General features: G+C 57.1%; 5 non-coding genes and 1 pseudogene across 5 annotated transcripts in view; all 6 read right to left on the minus strand.

Annotated features, from left to right (window-relative positions):
• LOC148806374 (U2 spliceosomal RNA) overlaps positions 1–5 on the minus strand; it is a 196-nt gene extending 191 nt beyond the window's left edge. The window contains exon 1 of the small nuclear RNA XR_016089583.1: positions 1–5. This exon is cut by the window's left edge and continues 191 nt beyond it. This is a non-coding gene — a small nuclear RNA (U2 spliceosomal RNA).
• A 6,651-nt stretch (positions 6–6,656) lies between these two features.
• Positions 6,657–6,836, minus strand: LOC148806375 (U2 spliceosomal RNA; annotated as a pseudogene).
• A 2,670-nt stretch (positions 6,837–9,506) lies between these two features.
• On the minus strand, positions 9,507–9,693 carry LOC148806376 (U2 spliceosomal RNA). The gene has a single exon (XR_016089566.1). It is a non-coding gene; the product is annotated as a U2 spliceosomal RNA (small nuclear RNA).
• Positions 9,694–15,583: 5,890 nt separating this feature from the next.
• LOC148806377 (U2 spliceosomal RNA) lies at positions 15,584–15,774 on the minus strand. The gene has a single exon (XR_016089336.1). It is a non-coding gene; the product is annotated as a U2 spliceosomal RNA (small nuclear RNA).
• Positions 15,775–16,569: 795 nt separating this feature from the next.
• LOC148806378 (U2 spliceosomal RNA) lies at positions 16,570–16,753 on the minus strand. Its single transcript, XR_016089571.1, has one exon. It is a non-coding gene; the product is annotated as a U2 spliceosomal RNA (small nuclear RNA).
• A 6,210-nt stretch (positions 16,754–22,963) lies between these two features.
• On the minus strand, positions 22,964–23,153 carry LOC148806379 (U2 spliceosomal RNA). The gene has a single exon (XR_016089557.1). It is a non-coding gene; the product is annotated as a U2 spliceosomal RNA (small nuclear RNA).
• Positions 23,154–23,734: the final 581 nt, after the last annotated feature.

Below are 23,734 nucleotides of genomic sequence, written 5' to 3' on the forward strand. Positions count from 1 at the left end.
GAAAACACCAAAACTTCAAATACATCAATTCACAAACACAAGACGAAAATAAAACAATTACACAGCTAAATCAAAAAGGTATCTTAATCCCACCCTTATACAAACACAAACCGCCCTTTTACTATTCTTCCCACTCAAAAGCAACCCCAAAATCAAATTCAAAACAGGTATTCGTACAGAAAATGAGCGACATACTTGGAAATACACAAAACCACAATTTACAGCCCAAACCCTATTTACATGATCCCGCCCTTTATGCAAATTAACCACCCGCCCACCAAATCTCCCAAACAGTCTATTTACAAATTTACAAGGAAACTAGAGGCTCAAAAACTATTTCCAGTCCCAAATATCCACTATGGATTTCCATTTCTCCTTTGCGGCGTGAAAACCCCATCTCTTTATGTCCCCTTCTACCAACCCTCTTAAGTTCCACAAAAGCCGTCTGTATAACCCATCTACTGTACAAACAGTTCCCCTTTTAACTAACAAATTCCGAGAATTCCACAACTCAAACTTAATTAAACTAACAAGCAACCATAACACAAAACCCATGGTGTTTGTCCTGCTTCCCACCTTCAACCCACGCAAAATAACCCCAGGAAGTACACGGAACGTGGATGACAGACTAGCAAACAAAGGTTCACATTTGTTCCAAGTTCGCTGAGCGAAATTACAGTCCCAGAACACGTGGCTGATGGATTCCACGGCGTGACACCCGGCTCTTGGACACTCCTGCTGCTTCGTCAGCTTGTGTTTGAACAAGACCTCACGGACTGCCAGACGACCCCAAGCAGACAGCCAGTTCAAGTCCATCAGGTGGTGCTGTAGCCCCCTGGGCTGGACTCTCCGCCAGACATCGTTGGGGACGCCTCCTACGAGGCTGGCCTCCTCAGCTTGGGTTACTGCAGAGTAGAGCCGTCTGTGGTTGAGCAGGATCTGGTGGTCTCTTAGCTCAGGGTGCTGCTTCAACCAGTGTGTCGCATGCCGGTAGTGCCACGGGAGGTCGTTCCCATGGGGCAGACTGTTGGACCACTGGGCCAGGCCACGCACGTGGCTTGCTAACCAGAACCTGACAAAATACTGAAAGGGGTGTGAGACTGGGGAATGCAGAGCAATACACAGGCCAGACACATATATGCAGTTGAGTTTTGCGGGGAAGTTAGGAACCCCCCGTCCGCCTTCTTCCACCGGCCGATACATGTCGACTCTGCGCACGTACTCGTATCTCCCCCCCCACATGAACTTGAAAACCTCCCTTACCAGGTATCTGTTAAAGCGCGCAGGCATGGGATACACGGACGCCAGGTAAACCAGCACGGGCAAGTACACCACTTTCAGGATCAGGACTTTACCCACAAAGGACAGCTGCTTGTTCTTCCAGTGCGTCAGCTGCAGCCGCGCCTTCTCAAGCCTCTGGGACCAATTGCACCGGGCAGCATCCTGAGCCGTGAACAGCACCCCCAGGATCTTAAGGGGGCCTTGACAGATGCCTAGTCCATGTGCCGGTCCGAGTTGTTCTTTCCAAGGCCCGAAGAGCTTAATCTGGCTTTTCCCCTTGTTTAGCCGAGCACCTGACGCGAGGGAGAAGTTCTCGAAGACGTCCAAGGCTGCCTGCAAACTGAGGTAAGAGCTGAGGAATAAGGTCACATCGTCAGCGTATAATGCCACCTTAACTCTGTTCCCTCCACTCCCAGGTACCAGGATCCCGTCGATGGATGGCTCCTTCTGGACTGCCCGCGCATAAGGCTCCATGTACAGTGCAAAAAGTAACGGGGACAGGGGGCAGCCCTGACGCACCCCGGACTCTTGGTGGACCAGCCCTCCCAGGTGCCCGTTCACCAGTACTCTGCTGCCAACCTGTGAGTACAGTATTTTTAGCCAGCCCAGCATGACGGGGCCGAACCCCATCTTCTCCATTACCTGCCAGACAAAAGTGTGTGAGACATTGTCAAATGCTTTTTCGAGGTCCAGGCTGGCGATCAGCAACGGGACGTTCCTGTTTTCGGACCACGCAATCACATCCCGCACTAGCTGGAGGGTCCAGCTGGCACGACGACCTCGAACCCCGCAGGTTTGGTCCCAACCGATCACATGGGCCAGGACCCCCTTCAAGCGATTTACCAGCACTTTGGCAATCAGCTTATAGTCCACACACAACATTTGCAGCGGCCTCCAGTTTCTAAGGTCCGTTGCAGGCCCTTTTTTATACAGCAGTGTAAGGATCCCCTCCCTCATGGACTCACACATGGTCCTCCTGCGAAAGATTTCCTCCGCCACCTGTAGTACAATTGGGCCTAAGATGTCCCAGAACGTCCGATAAAATTCAGCTGGTAGCCCGTCTTTACCTGGTACCTTGCCAGTCTTCATGCCGAGCAAGGCGTCGCCAAGTTCCTGTAAGCTTATAGGCGCCTCAAGCTGATCTTGGGCTTCGACAGGAATCTGTGCTGTAATATTGCTCAGCAGCCTTGCCCCCATGGCCTCGTCCACTGTCTTTAGGGAGAAAAGACATTGGTAAAAACGCCTCACAGTTTCCAGCATCTCCTCACTGCTAGTTGCTATTTTCCCTTCCGGGGTCTGAATGCCAGCCATCACGCTGCGCTTCTGCCTCTGGCGTATCTGTCGGAAGAAAAAACTGGAACATGTTTCGTGGGTTTGTATGAACTGCGCGTGGGCTCTGAACAGGTAGCTCTTCGCCTTTTGCTCGTGGTAGGCGCGCAGTTCAGCTTTAGCTGCTGAAATCTCATCAAGGCACACAGACATATCCTTATTACACTGGGAGAACAAGGTGTTTAACCTTTCCTGTAACTCCCTGCCTTTCTGTCGCTCGCGTTTGAGTCTTGCTCGGCAATAAGCTCTGGACTCTGTTCTAATTCTCTTCTTTAGATGTTCCCACCAATCAATCAGGGGGGTGCTCAGATTCCTCTCCTTCCACCAGGTTTGCAGTTTGAACCTCATTGCCCTGATGTACTCGTCCTCTTTTAGGCTCTCCGTATTTAATTTCCACACCCCACACCCAAACTGGCTCTTTAGGTGTGGAAAATGGGCCTCTACGAGAGCATGATCAGAGAAACCTACCGGCTGCACCACCACCATCTCAACAGGTACGTCCAGTGAGGCGAAGACGTAATCGAGGCGCTTTACAGTACCTTGGGCGTTCCTCCACGTGGCCTCTGCTTTCTCCCTTTGGATCCGGTAGGCGCAGTCGTAGAGCCCAAACTGTGTTAGTAGAAGATTGAGCTGCTTTGCTCCTGGGTCCTTCTTATCTCGGAGGTCCACGTTAAAATCACCTCCCATGATGATCCGTTTGTTGGTAAGGCAAACAGGATAAAGTTCTTTAAAAAAATCCGCCCGCAAAGCCATCATTGCCGGGGCGTACACGCACACGCACCGAAAGCAACTCTCACCCAAACAGATATCCAGATAAAAAACTCTTCCAGGCACTACATTCACACACTTCTCCACTATAAAATCATGATTACCAAATAAAATGCCGACTCCCGAGGAGTGGACGCCTCCGATATTCCATCTAGAGTCCCCTCTGTCCCACTCACGAGTGAACTGTATGACGTCCCTTTCATCTCTTAGATGGACTTCCTGTACCAGACAGATATCGAAAACTATGGTTTTCAGGAAAGAAAAAAAGGCCGTCCTCTTTACCAAATTCCTTAAACCCCGAATGTTCAGAGTTAGTATTTTCAACATTGGGGGCCGTTACGGAGAGTCATAGTGCCGGCACACCGACTGCATCAGTTCCATGTATGCGCGACGCACTGGCTCCTCGTCTTTCCCCTGTAAGAATAAGGTGTTAATTTTATCTCCTGTCCGTGTACTGCTCATTGTCACTCCAGTCTGCCTCCCAGTCCGCGACTTCAGCGAACGCCGGAAGCCTGATGGCTGGGGTGGGTACTGCACGTTTCCGTTCTTCCAGGCGCAGCGCTCCATGAACATCACCGGAAAATCCAGATTCACCACCACGTTGCCTGGGCGTCTTTCCACCTCCCTCTCGTACCTCTCTTTCAGATCTCCGTCGCCCGCAAACCATTCCTTAACCAGGTTGTTTAGCGCTATCTTCTTAGCGACTGCGTCCATCTGGTTACAGCCTCTTACCTCCAGAGTTGTGATCTCCTCACCAAAGTGCCCACACCGCACCACGATCCCTGCCGGGGATAGCTGCTGCTCGTTAAAGGTCGAAGGCCAGATCAGTTTGCTGGCCTTTTCGTCCCATTTACAAAATACCTTGAATTTCAAGGGTACCTCTGCGAAAATAAAGACGTCCTGTTCTTTTCTCTGCAGGGCGACACGTGGCTGCATGCATTCCTCAGGGGCTCCTGCCGGGGTCGGGGTCAGCTCAGTCTCTGGAATGACACAGCTCGAAGACATTCCTGGTTCCGCCGTGAGGGGGGGGACTCCCACACCACTTACCTCACCCTCCGTTCCTAATGGCGTGGATTCAGTCTGGGCCAACGAATCTGTGGCCATCGACTCGAGGTAGTCCAGAGGGTCCATGCCCGGTTTTTTCACCAGGAAGGGCGCATAGTGTTCCGCCTTCCTTTTCCCACCCTTCTTGGCCAGGGCAGTGTCCATGGCCTCCGCAGTATCCACTATCTCTCCCCAATCTGACATTTCTTTCTCCGCAGGGGGCACGCTTGAGCCCTCCGCCAACTCTCTCAGTTGCTCAAGCGAGGCGAGCGAGACCCCATCTTCCTCCTCTGCACTCACCGGGACCCCCTCTGCGCTCACCGGGATCTCCGCTTCTTCCTGGCCGTGGCGATCATCTGCTGAGGTAAGTGCTGTTGTCGTCTGCCCGTGATCCGTTTCTTTATGCCCTTGTTCCACCCCCTCAGGTTCCATCTCCTCCTCAGCAGCGTCCGGGACCAGTGACACCGGTGTCGATCTCTCTGCTGGCGCAGCTGCCCTGTCTTCCGTAAGAGGAGCTGCGGTTGCACGCACTGCCAACGAGCCACCCGTCACTGCTGCGAAACTCCGTGCTTTTATCGGGCATACCTTGTAGATGTGTCCAGAAGCCCCGCACAGATTGCACTTTGGCTCGGCTCTGCACATCAAGGTGCTGTGTCCCACGGTGTCGCATCTTCGGCAGACCTCCGCTTCACAGTCGGCAGCGTAGTGGCCTCTCTGGTTACACCGTCTGCATGCGAAAGGCTGGTCTGGATAGTTCAGGTAACCTGTGTAAGCTCCAATTGAAAAGTGTGCAGGGGGGTGCAAAAGCCCATCCTCTGCGCTGGGGTCTGCTCTGAAACGCACAAGAAACCTTCTTTTGCCGTTCCAGACTCTCTTCCTGTCCATTACTTTTGTCCCTGTATCTTGCACGTCAACAAATCTTTTAAGAAAGTTGACGATGTCTGCTTCCGGGGTGAAAGGATTATTCATATGGACCCATATGGGTCTCGACTCGCGAGCAAACAAAGGTTCGAGATAAAAATGAACAAAAGGTTCCTCCTGTCTGCGAGCAGCCAATGTGGACCATATTTTCGTGCACTGTACCGCAGAAAATAGTGACAAATCAAAAATCCTTTTACCTGGAAAGTTCTGCAGGCAATAGATGTCTTCAGGCTGCAAGGCCAGGTGCTTGAAAAGGACGACGTCCTCGAAAGCGTCTCTCTTGGCAAAATCCTTGTCCGAAGCCTCCTCTCGCAACACGAAACGTACAGTGTGCCTTGGTCTTGCGGTCCTGCTGGAAATCTTCTCCATTCTCAAAGTGGCCGGAGTCCCTTCCGCCACGGAAAAAAATCGCCGTCGCTTAAAAAAGCTGCGCCGTCCGTCTCTTCCCTCCTTTGGCTTCAGAACCCGAGCCGCGGTCAGGCCACGCACACGGGATCTTAGGCCAAAAGGCCGAGAAGCGATGCCCGACGCCGGCCTTGGGCGGGCGCGCGGGCGTCCGGCTGGCGCGCAGCGGCGCAGGCCGACGCCTCTGGAGCCCGGTCCGCACGCGGCTGCCGGCCGCCCGGACTCCGCTCTCCCCCTCTCTTGCCTGCCTGCTTGCTCGCCTGCCTGCCCGCCAGTCCCGGGCGGGGGCCCTGCTCTTTGATCTCCTGTCAACGGCCCGACAACGACCGCAGCCGCGGGGGGCGCCAGCCGGCCGGCCTCCTTAGCTTAGGCCCCTCCCACCAGCAGCAGCCGTGCCGAGTGAGCTGCAAGCGAAAGCGGACCGTCGGCACCTGCGGGCAGAGGCAAGGGGCAGCGCTCTCTCGGGAGGGACGGGGACACACACACACCTGCCTGCCTGCCGAAAAAAAGAAAGAAAAGGTGTATATACTAAGTTTTTTGGAGGGAAAACGGCCGGCTGTCGAAAGGGGCCCGCCTGCAAGGACGGGGACACACACACACACACACACACACACACACACACACACACACACACACACACACACACAAGCCACGCCTGCCTCCCTGGAAAAAGGAGGAAAAAACTAAGTTTTTTGGAGGGAAAACGCACGGGAGCCGAAAAGGGGGCCGGCCTGCTTGCCGAGAGAGTCGAGGCGCGGGAAAGTGCACGGAGGGAGCACGGGAACGGGGAGGGGGAGAGAGAGAGACACAGAGACACACAGATGGACGAGAGACGAGACCGGAGAGGAAGGAGCTCCGGTCCACCTCGCTTGCTTGCTAGCTACGTCTGTCTTTTCACCGCTGAGAGAAGGTAGTGCACCGTTCCCGGAGGCGCTGCAATACCGGGCCGATGCGTGGAGAGGACGGAGCAAGCTCCTGATCCAGCTCCCTGTTCCAAAAATCCGTTTAATATGTGGTCCCCCGATGGGGGACGTATCAGATATTAAACTGATAAGAACAGATTTTTTTATATTTTATTGAAAATCAGTTCATTAAAGTTCGTTTTTTTTTCACATTCACATAAGTTTCAACCAAATATATAAGTACGACATACTGAAATCTAATAAAACATAAAGCAAAACAAACTCAACCCAGAATAACAAACCCGTACAACAAGTCATGGTAACATATCATACATAAACTATCATAACCAAGTCTTCATCTTATTCTAAACAAACCCATTGTCGTTCAAACTTAAAAACCCCAAAAAACCTGATCCTCAACCCGCCCATCTCAATACACAAGAATTCGTAACCTCCCAATCATATGCTTCATCAAACCCAAACAGCCCTCATTTCCTTAATCCCGCCCCTTATGCAAATTTCCTTCTGCTCTTATATACTGCCTCAACCACATTCAACTTTCTTCCTTACACTGTCTTCACACCGCCCACTATTACTCACATTAACACTCCTCCGTCCGTTCTCAACACTCTCGTTTCTCTGTCTATTTCCCAAAATTCCTGCCCGTGTCACATACTCCTCAACTGATTCATCCACACTACTAACACTCGAAGATTCATTCACACCACTCCCACTGTCTCCGTCTGTATCGTTAAGTCGTACATTCACCACTCTCTTTCTAACTCTTTTCACTCTCCCCTTCCGTTGAATTTCCTCAACTTGGGATTCCATTGCATTTTCCTCTCTCCCCGTACAAGTACAATCACTGTCCTCACACTGCACAAAAACTCCAATGTCATACACATCACCTGGTCCATTCACACTGCGTCCAGTCATGTCCTCTACACTCTGCCTAATCGTAAAAACAGGTTCTATCACACTTTCATGTCTCCCCATCCCCTTCTGCTCTGTCAAACCACCTATGTCCTCTACACTATACGCAATCGAAAAACCAGGTCCTGTCACACTTTCCGTTCTCCCCATCCCCTTCTGTTCTGTCAAACCACCCTTCTGTTTCCCCTCCTTACAATTCACAACCCTATGCCCCATCTTCCCACACGCATAACACTGCACACAAGCCCTTGTCTCATGACCCCTTGACCCACATCGACTGCAACACACTGTCCCACATTGTGACGCAAAATGTCCCGGCTCCATACACCTCCAGCATGTAAGGGGTTGGCCTGGATACTCCAGGTACCCTTTCTCCGTTCCAATTGTAAAGGACGCTGGGGGGTGGATTACCCCCTCTCTCCCTTCTCGCAGCCTCATCCAATAAATCCTTTTCCCAGTCCAGACCTTGTCATCTTCATCAAGCTCCTTCTTCCCTTTTCCCTGTAGAAACACAAACTGCTCCAAAAGGTTCACGATGTCTTCCTCCGCAATGAAGGGGTCCGACACGTGAACCGTCATGCGTTTTAGTTCCCCAGCAAACATCGGGTCCACCTGGAAGAGGCTCAAGGGGGCCTCCTTCCTCCTGGCTTGCACCTTTTCCCACAGTTCAAAACAAAGCATTTCCGTCGTCATCGTCAAATCAAAAATCCCTCTAGAACAAAAGTCTTGCAAACAAAACACATCTGACATTTTAACATCCAGCAACTGTTTCAAAATCAAAGTCTTAAACTTAACTCTTGTCCATTGGTCCAGTCCATCCCGGCCCCTCAGTGAAAAGCGGAGGGAATTCTTCCTCCGCTCCTTCCTCGGCCCAACAAATCCAGCCATGTTCCGCAACCAATTCCGACCAACTCCAACAAAACGCCGTCGCCGTCCAGTCGATCCACCGCTTCCAAATCCTCCGTGTCACTGCTCCGATCCTCCTGGTTCCGCTCTCCACGATCCCGTTTCAGTCCATCCAGTCCATCCGGCCTCTCCTCGCCTTCCCGACCCCCTGGACTAAGACCTCGGAATTGCGGGCTTGCCGGCTTAAACCTTGATCTTAGCCACAAGGCCGAGAAGCGATGCCCGACGCCGGCCTTGGGCGGGCGCGCGGGCGTCCGGCTGGCGCGCAGCGGCGCAGGCCGACGCCTCTGGAGCCCGGTCCGCACGCGGCTGCCGGCCGCCCGGACTCCGCTCTCCCCCTCTCTTGCCTGCCTGCTTGCTCGCCTGCCTGCCCGCCAGTCCCGGGCGGGGGCCCTGCTCTTTGATCTCCTGTCAACGGCCCGACAACGACCGCAGCCGCGGGGGGCGCCAGCCGGCCGGCCTCCTTAGCTTAGGCCCCTCCCACCAGCAGCAGCCGTGCCGAGTGAGCTGCAAGCGAAAGCGGACCGTCGGCACCTGCGGGCAGAGGCAAGGGGCAGCGCTCTCTCGGGAGGGACGGGGACACACACACACCTGCCTGCCTGCCGAAAAAAAGAAAGAAAAGGTGTATATACTAAGTTTTTTGGAGGGAAAACGGCCGGCTGTCGAAAGGGGCCCGCCTGCAAGGACGGGGACACACACACACACACACACACACACACACACACACACACACACACACACACACACACACACACAAGCCACGCCTGCCTCCCTGGAAAAAGGAGGAAAAAACTAAGTTTTTTGGAGGGAAAACGCACGGGAGCCGAAAAGGGGGCCGGCCTGCTTGCCGAGAGAGTCGAGGCGCGGGAAAGTGCACGGAGGGAGCACGGGAACGGGGAGGGGGAGAGAGAGAGACACAGAGACACACAGATGGACGAGAGACGAGACCGGAGAGGAAGGAGCTCCGGTCCACCTCGCTTGCTTGCTAGCTACGTCTGTCTTTTCACCGCTGAGAGAAGGTAGTGCACCGTTCCCGGAGGCGCTGCAATACCGGGCCGATGCGTGGAGAGGACGGAGCAAGCTCCTGATCCAGCTCCCTGTTCCAAAAATCCGTTTAATATGTGGTCCCCCGATGGGGGACGTATCAGATATTAAACTGATAAGAACAGATTTTTTTTTTTTTTATATTTATTAGAAAAACAGTACAAAAACAGAGCTCAAAAGTTTAATCTACCCACCACCTTTAACACCACGTGATCAAGTCCTTCCAGCGCTCCTTTGCGGCTGCGAAACCCCAGCGCATTATATCCCATCGGATTCTTCGGACCACATCCGCTTTCACTCTCCTCAGGATGCCTGCGATGGTCACCTCCACGCCGTTCCTGACCAGCTCAGTCCGTGCTTCCCACACGTACAGCTTTGTGAGACTGATCAGGAGCCACAGTAAGAAGCTGGCGGTCCAGGGACGGGAACCGGGCACTCCTCGCAGCACCATCCGCAGTGACAATGGGGAATCCAGACCTACCTGTGCGTATAGGTGTCTGCTGGTCCTCCACACCCCCTGCACGAACCCGCACTCCCAAAACACGTGGTTCACGGTCTCTTCACCTGTGCAGCCGTGTCTTGGGCACTGACTCTGCCGTGATAGTCCATGCGCATGCATGACGGACCTGACCGCCAACCGACCCCACACGCAGAGCCAGTTCAAGTCCTTCAACTTGTTGTCCAGGCCCTTTGGTTGGGCCTGCTGCCAGATTTCCCTGGGCACACCCAGGATCGCTGGCCTTTCCGACGTCAAAAGGGTCTTGTACACGAGCCTGTGGCTCAGCGCAGTCGTTCCTCCTTTGACCTCCGGGTGTGCCCGCAGCCACTGCACTGCGTGCCGGTAGTGCAGTGGGAGCCGCTCCGCCTTCGGGGTCGTGTTGCTCCAGACGGTCAGGTGTCGCATGCTCGTCGAGAGCCAGAGGCTCACAAACCGACTACACAGGTGGGGCGGGTTCTCGTGCAGGATGACGCACAGGCCGGCGACGAACACACAGTCCAACTTCACCGGGAAGTCTGGAATCCCTCTGCCGCCGTCCGCGACGGGCCTACACATGTCCGTTCTTCTAATGCGCTCGTATGAGTGCCCCCAAACAAACCCAAAAATGGTCCTCACCAGTTCCTTCCGTCGTCCTGCAGGTAGGGGGTATACCACTGCCAGGTGGAGCAGCAGGGGCAGGATCTCTACCTTCAGCACCAGCGCCTTCCCTATCCAGGTCAAAGACCGCTTCTGCCAAAGGCCCAGCTGTTGATTGATCCTTCGGAACCTGGCCTCCCAGTTCAAGCCCGCGGGGTCCACGTTGTGGAAGAGGACCCCCAAGACTTTCACTGGGCCGGTCGTCCTCGTCAGCCCTCCAAACGTCCGTGGTTCACATGGCCAGGTCCCGAACAGTTTAACCAGGCTTTTGGCGTGGTTCAGTCGGGCGCCAGTGCCTCTAGAGAAGGCCTCCACGATGTCCAACGCCCTCCCCAGGCCGCTTTCAGAGCCCAGGAAGAGCGTGATGTCGTCCGCATAAGCGGCGATCTTGGCTTCCTGCCCTCCTCCACCTGGCACTCGGATTCCTTCCACTCCGGGATCCGTCCGTAACTGGTCCAGCAGGAGCTCGATGTAAATGACGTACAACAGGGGGGAGAGAGGACAGCCCTGTCGCACACCACACCTTACGGGGATGCTCCTCCCCACTGCGCCGTTAATACATACCCGGGATATTGCGCCGTCGTACAGAGTCCTGATCCACCTAACAAAACTGTCAGGCAGACCCTTCTTCCGCAACAGCGCCCACAGGATCCCATGATGGACCCGGTCAAAAGCCTTCGCCTGGTCCAAGCTCACCAGCATGAGCGGCAGGCCCCTGTCCTCCACCCAGGAGATGACGTCTCGGATCAGCTGCAGCGTCCAGCTGATCTTTCTTCCTGCCACGCCACATGTCTGGTCAGCCTTGACCAGCTCCGGCATTACGGTTCTCAGGCGGCCGCCCAGCACCCTGGCCAAGATCTTATAATCCGTGCACAGGAGCTGGATCGGCCTCCAGTTGCCCAGGTCCGCCTTGTCTCCACTCTTGAAAATCAAGGAGACGACTCCGGTCTTCATCGAGAGGCCCAACCCACCGCCGTTCAGGACCTCATTGAAAACCTGCACTAGGAAAGGCTCCAGCTGACTCCAGAAGGTGCGGTAAAACTCGGTCGGCAGGCCGTCAACGCCAGGGACAGTGCCTTTCTTCAAACCCAGCATTGCCGTTCGGACCTCTGCCCCCGACACTGGACCGACCAGTGCGGATGGGTCTTCTACCGCCGTCTCCACACCCTCCAAGAGCCTGTCCTTAGTGCTCGAGTCGATCTCCTTCTCTGAAAACAAGGCTTCGTAGAATCCTGTGGCGCACCTCAACATCCCGGGTATATCCGTGGCTGCAGTCCCGTCTTCGCGCCGGATGGTGTCGAAAAGACTGCGCTCTTGCTGTCTTCTCACGGCGCTGAAGAACTGGGCCGAGCAGCGTTCTTCTCCTTCCCTCCAGATTCCCTGCAACCTGAAAAGGAAGTCCTGTGCCCGCTGCAGCCACTTGTCCTTAAGCAGGCCTCTGACGTACGCAACTCGTTCGCCATCGAAGGCGCCCCCCTGGTTCAGCTGGCCATACAGTGCCTCAAGCTCCTGCTGGAGTTGGGTGCACTGGCGTTCCTCCAGTCTTCGCCGGATCCAGCAGTATCTTTTGGTAACCGTTGCGATGATGAGTTTACAAGATTCCCACCAGTGCACCGCGGAGCTGAAGAGTGCTCTCCTCTTCTCAAGGTCTCGAAGCACTGCCTCCATCTTCCTTTGGTATCTCGCCTCAAGTAGGACTTGCTTGTTCAGCTTCCAGTATCCGGCCTGGAAGCCGGGGTCCTCGACACCAAAGGAGACTGCCAGCAACTGATGGTCTGAAAACCAGGTGGGGGTCACCTGCCTGCTTAGGACTTTCCACTTTACAGTGGAGAGGATATAATCGAGGCGTCTGAAAATCCCCCGTCCGTTGTCCCAGGTGTGGTGTGCAACGTTATCAAACCCGTCTCGCAATCTGAAATCTGTGATCAAGGACCTCAGCAGGTGAACTCCCTCGCCGTGCGAGTCTCCTAAGTCGACATTGAAGTCGCCGCCCATGATCAGCTCCCTGTTGGTGTATAGCAAGGGCTCCAGATCTCTCAAAAAGGAGCCCTGCTGGCGTCTGTCTGCTGGGGCGTACACACCGATTAGTCTGATCTTCGTCCCCTTCCAGGTGCCATCCACCACCAGCAGACGTCCGGGGATCACTGAGCTGACCATCTGGACGGCGAAGCTTGGCGAGCCACACAGGATACCCACACCGGCAGAGTTCACCCCTCCGACGCTCCACCACGAAGGACCCCTCCTCCACGCCTTCTGGAGGGCCCTCACGTCGTCGAGGTCCTTGAGATGTACTTCTTGGAGGAAACACAGATCCAGATTCTTCTGAGACAGGTATGAAAACACCGCCGTCCGCTTGTCCTTTTGCCTCAAACCCCTCACATTGGCTGTTGCCACCACGAGGGTCATGGTGGCTCTAAGGGGGGGCTGTCACTCTCCATCTCCTCTCCCTGGCCGGGCTCGGGTGAGCTCGCCGCCCCTGCTGTACTCGCAGAGGTGTCACTGTCCGAGGTCTCCATAAAGGCGACCCCCCCCAGGGGGCTGCATTGAAAACCCTGTTCGGGGGTAAGCATGCCGGCCTGGCAGTCCACTATCGGGCTGCCCTCGTCTGTCGCAGCCTGCGCCACCGAGAAGGTGTGGCAGATTGCCGGACCGGACCCCTGTCCGGGAGGCAGAGAGTCCGCGGTGTCATCAGACTCGGAGTCACTCGAGGCTGACTGGGGCGTCTCTTCCACCATCTGTTCCGGGCCTGTCACCTCCTCCCGGTGTTCTCCGTCGTCTCCTCCTTCATCCGTCCTCTTCTTCTTCTCCTGGGTCTCCTTCTGCCGCCTCCCAGCTCGGGACCGTTTCTGCAGTTTCTTTCCTAGGGGGGTAAGAGCTGGTGCCCCCCCCTCCTCTCCCACCGGCCCCGACGCTGCAGATGTTTCTGCCGCCACTAGGGGGCGCGTCCCCCTCACCACATCTGCCCAGCTAGGGTTCCTCACCTCCCGTGAAGTTCCCGGTCGTGCCTCTTCTTCTCCTGCGAGTTCTCCTTGTCCTCCTTCCTGCCCTCCATCCTCCTCCTGCCTTTCCTCCCGGTGCTTACCCCCTTTCCTGTGGGCCTTGCCGCCCTCCGGTCGGTCTTCCTCCTCCCCGTCGGTCTCCTCTGGCCGCTGCACCCAGTCTCGGATCTCCTTCTCCAGGTCCTTGCCCCTCTGGCTGCACTGCCGGAACAAATGCCCCGTGTTCCCACACAGGGAGCACTCCTTTACTGGGCATGCCCGTGTGGAGTGGCCAGTGCGGTGGCACTTCCCACACTCTCCGACAGTGCACGACCCCTCGCGATGTCCAAAGCCACGACACTTCCTGCAAAAATCCGGCTGGTTCCAATAATACAAATACCCCCTACCTGGCCCGATGAAAAAGTTGCCCGGTGGGTGGGCGAAGCCGTCCGGCGACCTTAGATCCTGCCGTAGCTCGACCTGATAGCGGCGCTTCCCAGTCCAGACAGTACGGGTGTCACTGATGACATATGGGCCCTGAAGCACCTCCACGTACCGACGCAAAAAGGTCGTCACATCCTGGTCAGTCAAAAAAGGCTCGAACATGTGGACGACCACCCACCTTTTATTGTCGCCTTGCAGGCCCCCGCACTCATACTCACGCAGTTTCCCGTCCGCCTTCGCTCGTGCACATCTCTCCGCCGCCTCCTTGTGCAGTTTAGCACTGTTGAAGGTGGCATCCATAAATTTCTGTGCCCGGTTCCCCTGCAGACATAAAATATCGCTCGCCTTACATCCCAGAATTCCAAACAGCACTTCGTCTTCGAAAAGCTCACGTCCCGGAGGCTCCGTCTCCGCCTTCCAATGAAAGCGGATGGTCCATCGTACGCTGGGGTTCAGCCCGTCCTTCGTCGCCTCCCCGGGATCCGCAGCCATGACGAAAAGCAGCCTTTCGGCTGCCAAGCAGCCCACGCACCAAAAGTCCCAAGTGAAACGCAAATCCAAAAGTCCGAAATCCAAACGCAAATCCAAGAAAACAGTCCGGGGTCCAAAACGAAACAATCCAGCGGCGTCCTCAGTTGAAAAGTGTTGTCCTCCGATCTCGTCCCTCCCTCGACCTCCGACCTTGGCCAAAAGGCCGAGAAGCGATGCCCGACGCCGGCCTTGGGCGGGCGCGCGGGCGTCCGGCTGGCGCGCAGCGGCGCAGGCCGACGCCTCTGGAGCCCGGTCCGCACGCGGCTGCCGGCCGCCCGGACTCCGCTCTCCCCCTCTCTTGCCTGCCTGCTTGCTCGCCTGCCTGCCCGCCAGTCCCGGGCGGGGGCCCTGCTCTTTGATCTCCTGTCAACGGCCCGACAACGACCGCAGCCGCGGGGGGCGCCAGCCGGCCGGCCTCCTTAGCTTAGGCCCCTCCCACCAGCAGCAGCCGTGCCGAGTGAGCTGCAAGCGAAAGCGGACCGTCGGCACCTGCGGGCAGAGGCAAGGGGCAGCGCTCTCTCGGGAGGGACGGGGACACACACACACCTGCCTGCCTGCCGAAAAAAAGAAAGAAAAGGTGTATATACTAAGTTTTTTGGAGGGAAAACGGCCGGCTGTCGAAAGGGGCCCGCCTGCAAGGACGGGGACACACACACACACACACACACACACACACACACACACACACACACACACACACAAGCCACGCCTGCCTCCCTGGAAAAAGGAGGAAAAAACTAAGTTTTTTGGAGGGAAAACGCACGGGAGCCGAAAAGGGGGCCGGCCTGCTTGCCGAGAGAGTCGAGGCGCGGGAAAGTGCACGGAGGGAGCACGGGAACGGGGAGGGGGAGAGAGAGAGACACAGAGACACACAGATGGACGAGAGACGAGACCGGAGAGGAAGGAGCTCCGGTCCACCTCGCTTGCTTGCTAGCTACGTCTGTCTTTTCACCGCTGAGAGAAGGTAGTGCACCGTTCCCGGAGGCGCTGCAATACCGGGCCGATGCGTGGAGAGGACGGAGCAAGCTCCTGATCCAGCTCCCTGTTCCAAAAATCCGTTTAATATGTGGTCCCCCGATGGGGGACGTATCAGATATTAAACTGATAAGAACAGATACTACACTTGATCTTAGCCAAAAGGCCGAGAAGCGATGCCCGACGCCGGCCTTGGGCGGGCGCGCGGGCGTCCGGCTGGCGCGCAGCGGCGCAGGCCGACGCCTCTGGAGCCCGGTCCGCACGCGGCTGCCGGCCGCCCGGACTCCGCTCTCCCCCTCTCTTGCCTGCCTGCTTGCTCGCCTGCCTGCCCGCCAGTCCCGGGCGGGGGCCCTGCTCTTTGATCTCCTGTCAACGGCCCGACAACGACCGCAGCCGCGGGGGGCGCCAGCCGGCCGGCCTCCTTAGCTTAGGCCCCTCCCACCAGCAGCAGCCGTGCCGAGTGAGCTGCAAGCGAAAGCGGACCGTCGGCACCTGCGGGCAGAGGCAAGGGGCAGCGCTCTCTCGGGAGGGACGGGGACACACACACACCTGCCTGCCTGCCGAAAAAAAGAAAGAAAAGGTGTATATACTAAGTTTTTTGGAGGGAAAACGGCCGGCTGTCGAAAGGGGCCCGCCTGCAAGGACGGGGACACACACACACACACACACACACACACACACACACACACACACACACACACACACACACACAAGCCACGCCTGCCTCCCTGGAAAAAGGAGGAAAAAACTAAGTTTTTTGGAGGGAAAACGCACGGGAGCCGAAAAGGGGGCCGGCCTGCTTGCCGAGAGAGTCGAGGCGCGGGAAAGTGCACGGAGGGAGCACGGGAACGGGGAGGGGGAGAGAGAGAGACACAGAGACACACAGATGGACGAGAGACGAGACCGGAGAGGAAGGAGCTCCGGTCCACCTCGCTTGCTTGCTAGCTACGTCTGTCTTTTCACCGCTGAGAGAAGGTAGTGCACCGTTCCCGGAGGCGCTGCAATACCGGGCCGATGCGTGGAGAGGACGGAGCAAGCTCCTGATCCAGCTCCCTGTTCCAAAAATCCGTTTAATATGTGGTCCCCCGATGGGGGACGTATCAGATATTAAACTGATAAGAACAGATTTTTTTTTATATTTTTATTAGAAAAAAGTTCGTTAACAAATCATAAAACAGTCCCACACCAACACCCCCCTAATGTCCCGTGCACAAATCCTTCCAGCGCTCTTTTGCTGCGGCAAACCCCCATCTATGAATGTCCCACTGGACCCTCCTGGCCACCTCCTCCTTCACCCTCCGCAGGATCCCAAAAGCAGGCTTCTCCACGCCGTGCTTCACCAGGTCTGTCCGGGCATCCCAGATGAAGGCCTTGACCAGGCTGACCAGTAGCCACAGCAGGAATTTCCGGTTCCGGCCCCGGATGCCGGCGATCCCTCTCAGGACGGACGCTTGCGTGATGGGGGAATCGGGGCTTACCTGTGCAAAGAGGGTCCCGCACGATCTCCACACCCTCTGGGCGAAGGCACACTCCCAGAAGACGTGACCCACCGTCTCTTCGCCCGCGCAGCCGTGTCGCGGGCACAGGCTCTGTCTGGAGAGCCCGTGCGCATGCATGACGGCCCTGACCGTCAGCCGACCCCACACGCAGAGCCAGTTCAGGTCCTTCAACTTGTTATCCAGCCCCTCCGGCTGGACCCGCTGCCAGATGATCCGGGACACACCCGGGATCGCCGGCCGTTCTTCCGCCTTCACCATCCTGTACATGGTCCTGTGATTCAAACAGTTCGTCCCTTCCTTGATCCCCGGGTGTGCCCGCAGCCACCGCACTGCGTGGCGGTAGTGCAGCGGGAGCCGCTCTGCTTTGGGGGTCGTGTTGGTCCAGACCGTCAGGTGCCGCATGCTCGCCGCCAGCCAGAGACTGACAAACCGGCTGCACAGGTGGGCCGGGTTGTCGTGCAGGACCGTGCACAGGCTCGCTATGAAGGCGCAGTCCAACTTCGCCGGGAAGTCCAAGATCCCCCGACCCCCATCGGCCAGGGGTCTGTACATATCACACCTCTTCACCCGTTCGTAGGTGTGACCCCAGACGAAGTTGAAGATGCTCCTCACCAGATCTCTCCGCTTCCGGACCGGCAGGGGGTACACTACCGCCAGGTGGAGAAGCAGAGGCAGGACTTCCGCCTTCAGTACCAGCGCCTTCCCGATCCAGGTTAGCGATCGTTGCTGCCACAGGCCTAGCTTCCGGTTGACTTTCCGGAACCCGGCCTCCCAGTTGACACCTCCAGGATCTGTGGAGTGAAAGCTCACCCCCAGGATCTTCAGCGGCCCAGTCGTCCGTGACAGACCGCCAAAGTCCCGCGGCTCGCTCGGCCAGGTCCCGAAGACCTTCACTAAGCTCTTGGCCCTGTTCAGTCGGGCGCCGGTACCTCTTGAGAAATCCTCGACAATGCTGAGCGCCCTCCCCAGGCCGCCTTCAGAGCCCAGGAAGAGCGTGACGTCGTCTGCATATGCCGCGATCTTCGCCATCTGCCCTCCTCCACCTGGCACCAGGATCCCATCCACTCCCGGATCCCTCCTGAGCTGGTCCAGGAGGATCTCTAGGAAAAGCACATACAGCAGGGGCGAGAGAGGACAGCCCTGTCGCACACCACACCGCACTGGAATATGCCCGCCCAACGCTCCGTTGACGCATACCCGGGATGCCACCCCGTTGTACAAGGTCCGGACCCACCTGACAAACCCGTCCGGCAGACCCTTCCTCTTCAGGAGTGCCCACAGAATCTCGTGATGGACCCGGTCAAAGGCCTTGGTCTGGTCGAGGCTCACCAGCAGGAGCGGCAGGCCTCTATCTTCCACCCACGCGATGACGTCGCGGATCAGCTGCAGGGTCCAGCTGATCTTGCGGCCTGCCACACCACACGTCTGGTCAGCCTGCACCAAGGCCGGCATCACTGTTCTCAGGCGGCCGCCCAGCACCCTGGCCAAGATCTTATAGTCAGTGCACAGGAGCTGGATTGGCCGCCAATTCCCCAGGTCTGCCTTGTCACCTCCCTTATGGACGAGGGAGATGACACCGATCTTCATGGTGGCACCGAGCCCATCACGATCCAGCACCTCGTTGAATACCTGCACCAAGAGCGGCTCCAGCTGGTCAAAAAAGGTGAGGTAAAACTCGGTCGGTAGACCGTCTATGCCAGGGACAGTGCCCTTCTTCATCCCCATCAGGGCAGATCGGATCTCTGCCCCTGACACTGCCCCGCCCAGAGCAGCGGGGTCGTCTACCGCCGGCTCCACTCCGTCCAGGAGCCTGCTCCTGATACCGGCGTCGGTCTCCTTCTCAGCAAACAGGGTGCTGTAATATTCTGTGGCACACTCCAACATCCCGGGTATGGAAGTGGCTACAGACCCGTCCGTCCTCCGAACGCCGTCAAAGAAGCCTCGCTCTTGTTGCCTCCTCACGGCGCCGAAGAACTGGGACGAGCAGCTTTCGTCATTCTCCCTCCAGACTCCACGGAGCCTGAAAAGAAAGTCCTTAGCCCACTGCAGCCACTTACCCCTAAGCAGGCTCTTGATGTGGGCGATCTTCTCCCCCTCGTAAGCGCCCCCTTGGTTCAGCTGCGCATACAGTGCCTCGAGCTCCTCCTGGAGCTTGGTGCACTGGCGGTCCTCCAAGCTGCGGCGGATCCTGCAGTACTTCTTCGTCACCACCGCGATGGTGCGCTTACAGGACTCCCACCAGTGCACCGCCGAACTGAAGGCGTCCCTCCTCTCCGCACATGCCCTCAGCACTGTAGCGATCTTCCTCTGGTATCTCGCCTCCTGCAGGACTTGCCTGTTCAGCTTCCAGTATCCGGCCTGGAAACGAGGGTCCTCAACACCAAAGGAAGCCGTCAGCATGTGATGGTCGGAAAACCAAGTAGGGGTCGCTTGCCTGCTTAGGGTCGTCCAGTTCGCCGAAGTGAAGACATAATCCAGCCGCCTGAAGGTCCCCCTTCCGTTGTCCCAGGTGTGATGTGCGACATTCTGAAAACCGTCCCGCAGGCCAAAATCTGCAATCAGAGACCGTAACCCATGGGCACCCTCACCTTGTGAGTCCCCCAGGTCGATGTTAAAATCCCCGCCGATGATCAGCTCTCTGTTTGTGTACAGCAGGGGCTCCAGATCTTTCAGGAAGGAGCCCTGCTGCCGCCGGTCCGCCGGGACATACACACCGATCAGCCGGGTCCGCACCCCGTGCCGGGTCCCGTCGACCACCAGCAGGCGCCCGGGGACCACAGAGCTGACCACCTGTGCCGCAAACCCTGGGGAACCACACAGGATGCCCACGCCAGAGGAGTTCACCCCCCCAACGCTCCACCACGAGGGCCCCTTTGTCCACTCCTTCTGGTAAGCGAGCACATCGTCGTGGTCTTTCAGATGGGTCTCCTGCAAAAAGCAAATATCCAAAAGCCTTTGGGACAAATATCGGAAAACTCCAGCTCGTTTCTCCCGGTTCCGCAGACCCCTCACATTAGCCGTGGCCACTGTGAAGGTCATGGCTGCTCCGGGGGGCTGTCACTCTCCATACCGTCGCTGGAGCTAGAGCTGAGTGGATGCTCTGCCCCTGCTGCACTGACCGAACTGTCGGTGTCTGTCCCCTCGATGTAGGTGACCGAAGGGACTGGGCTCACGCCCACCTCCATGTCAGAGACGGGGTCGGGCCCGGGATCGAGAACAAATCCGGGGCTGGGACCGAGGCCGGGGTCGGGGCCCCGGTCAGGGTGGGGGTCGGGGTCGGGATCGGGGGGAGGGGGGTCGGGAGAGGGGTTGGGGCTGGAGCCCGGGTCAGGGTCAGGCCGGCGCGAGTACTCGCGGTCCGGGGTGTCGACCTGGCACGTCACCACAGGGCTCCCCTCACCTGAAAGGCACTGCGCCACAGAGAAGGGGCCCCGTGCCATGACTCTGTCTCCCTGCCCAGGGGGGAGGGAGCCTGCGGTGTCCCCCAGCTCCTGACCGTCCTGCGTTGACGCTGGCGCTGCCCCCTCCTCCATCTCCTCCTGGTCTGCCATCACCTCCCGGTCTGCCATCACCTCCTGCTCTGGCGCCGTCACCAGAGCTGCTACCGTCTCCGGGACGAGCTCCGCCTCCCCGTAGTACTCCCTGGATGTCTTCTTCTTCTTGTCGCCCGTCTCCATCTGTCCCTTGCCAGCCTGCGACCGCTTCCTAGGCTTCTTCCTCAACACAGGCATGTGGTGCATCTCCTCCTCCTCCTCACCTGCCCCCCGTGCTGCGGTTGGTCCTGCGTCTGCTCGGGCGGGGGGGGGGGCCTTCACCACATCCGCCCAGCTCCCGACCACCCCGTCCTCGACCCGAGATGGTCCCTCCTGCGGATCGTCGCCGTCCTCCTCATGCTGCCTCCCCTTCCCCTTCCCTTTCCGTCTCGGCCGCACCACCACCGTCCATCCGGCATCCTTCCCGGCTCCCCCAGGGACCGCTCCACCACCATCCTGATGTTCGTCCTCGGTGTCCCCAGCCTCACTGCCGTCCGACTCCGTTTCTCCCACCGCCAGGCCGGATCCGTCATGGACAGCTCTGGCATACTCGGCGTTCCTAAGGAGGCAGTTGCGATACAAATGGCCAGTGTTGCCACACAAGGAACACTCTTTAACGGGGCAGTTCCGGGCCTGATGACCCCGCCGGTGGCACTTCCCACACTCCGCCGCGTTACACTCGGCCTCCCGGTGCCCGGACTCCCGACACTTCCGACAGAACGGCGGCTGATTCCCGTAGAACAAGTACCCCCTACCTGGACCAATGGCGAAAGTGGCAGGCGGGTGGGCGAAACCATCCTTACTTCTGTCGTCTGGCCTCAGCTCAACGTGATACTGCCTCTTCCCGGTCCAGACCTTGTAGGGGTCCATGATGATACGAGGGGGGTCCAACACGTCGACGTAACGACGGAGGAAGGTCGTGACGTCACTATCGGGAACAAAGGGGTCAAACATGTGCAGAATCACTGACCTTTCATTGTTGCTCTGGAGCCCCAGACACACGTAATTCTCCAGCCTGCCACTTTCCTTAGCCTTCATGATCTTCTCGGAAGCGCCGCGATGTCCTTTCTCCTCCACGAACGAGAGATCCATATAGCGCTGCGCCCGATTCCCCTGCAAGCACTTGATATCCGCCACGTCCAAACCCAGGATCCCAAAAAGGATCTCCTCTTCGAAGACGTCCCTCCCCGGCATCTCTCCATCCGGCTTCCAGATGAAGCGGATGGTCTTCCGGATCTTGGGACCCTCCTCAGCCGTCCTCGCCGCCCCGGGATCCGCAGCCATCGTTCCGCAGCCTTTGCGGCTGCCGAAGCAGCCTTCTCACCAAAACCGAAGTCTTCTGGTGTCCAAGCGTCCAATCCAGGAAACGAAAATCCGAAGCGCAGTCCAGGCCAATCCAAAGTCCAAATCCGGCAAATCCAGCAGCGTAGTCTCCTCCAGGCGGTGTCCTCTCCGGTCTTCTCTCCCCGGTCTTTTGGTGTTACCTCAGCCGCGGGCCTGCCACGTACTAAGGATCGCAGCCAAAAGGCCGAGAAGCGATGCCCGACGCCGGCCTTGGGCGGGCGCGCGGGCGTCCGGCTGGCGCGCAGCGGCGCAGGCCGACGCCTCTGGAGCCCGGTCCGCACGCGGCTGCCGGCCGCCCGGACTCCGCTCTCCCCCTCTCTTGCCTGCCTGCTTGCTCGCCTGCCTGCCCGCCAGTCCCGGGCGGGGGCCCTGCTCTTTGATCTCCTGTCAACGGCCCGACAACGACCGCAGCCGCGGGGGGCGCCAGCCGGCCGGCCTCCTTAGCTTAGGCCCCTCCCACCAGCAGCAGCCGTGCCGAGTGAGCTGCAAGCGAAAGCGGACCGTCGGCACCTGCGGGCAGAGGCAAGGGGCAGCGCTCTCTCGGGAGGGACGGGGACACACACACACCTGCCTGCCTGCCGAAAAAAAGAAAGAAAAGGTGTATATACTAAGTTTTTTGGAGGGAAAACGGCCGGCTGTCGAAAGGGGCCCGCCTGCAAGGACGGGGACACACACACACACACACACACACACACACACACACACACACACACACACACACACACACACAAGCCACGCCTGCCTCCCTGGAAAAAGGAGGAAAAAACTAAGTTTTTTGGAGGGAAAACGCACGGGAGCCGAAAAGGGGGCCGGCCTGCTTGCCGAGAGAGTCGAGGCGCGGGAAAGTGCACGGAGGGAGCACGGGAACGGGGAGGGGGAGAGAGAGAGACACAGAGACACACAGATGGACGAGAGACGAGACCGGAGAGGAAGGAGCTCCGGTCCACCTCGCTTGCTTGCTAGCTACGTCTGTCTTTTCACCGCTGAGAGAAGGTAGTGCACCGTTCCCGGAGGCGCTGCAATACCGGGCCGATGCGTGGAGAGGACGGAGCAAGCTCCTGATCCAGCTCCCTGTTCCAAAAATCCGTTTAATATGTGGTCCCCCGATGGGGGACGTATCAGATATTAAACTGATAAGAACAGATTTTTTTTTTTTTTATTATACAAAATACAAAAGAAAACACCAAAACTTCAAATACATCAATTCACAAACACAAGACGAAAATAAAACAATTACACAGCTAAATCAAAAAGGTATCATAATCCCACCCTTATACAAACACAAACCGCCCTTTTACTATTCTTCCCACTCAAAAGCAACCCCAAAATCAAATTCAAAACAGATATTCGTACAGAAAATGAGCGACATACTTGGAAATACACAAAACCACAATTTACAGCCCAAACCCTATTTACATGATCCCGCCCTTTATGCAAATTAACCACCCGCCCACCAAATCTCCCAAACAGTCTATTTACAAATTTACAAGGAAACTAGAGGCTCAAAAACTATTTCCAGTCCCAAATATCCACTATGGATTTCCATTTCTCCTTTGCGGCGTGAAAACCCCATCTCTTTATGTCTCCTTCTACCAACCCTCTTAAGTTCCACAAAAGCCGTCTGTATAACCCATCTACTGTACAAACAGTTCCCCTTTTAACTAACAAATTCCGAGAATTCCACAACTCAAACTTAATTAAACTAACAAGCAACCATAACACAAAACCCATGGTGTTTGTCCTGCTTCCCACCTTCAACCCA

The sequence above is a fragment of the Atractosteus spatula genome, unplaced genomic scaffold (assembly GCF_055471065.1).
Source record: "Atractosteus spatula isolate fAtrSpa1 unplaced genomic scaffold, fAtrSpa1.hap1 Scaffold_5, whole genome shotgun sequence".
NCBI classification, from domain to species: Eukaryota; Metazoa; Chordata; class Actinopteri; order Semionotiformes; family Lepisosteidae; genus Atractosteus; species Atractosteus spatula.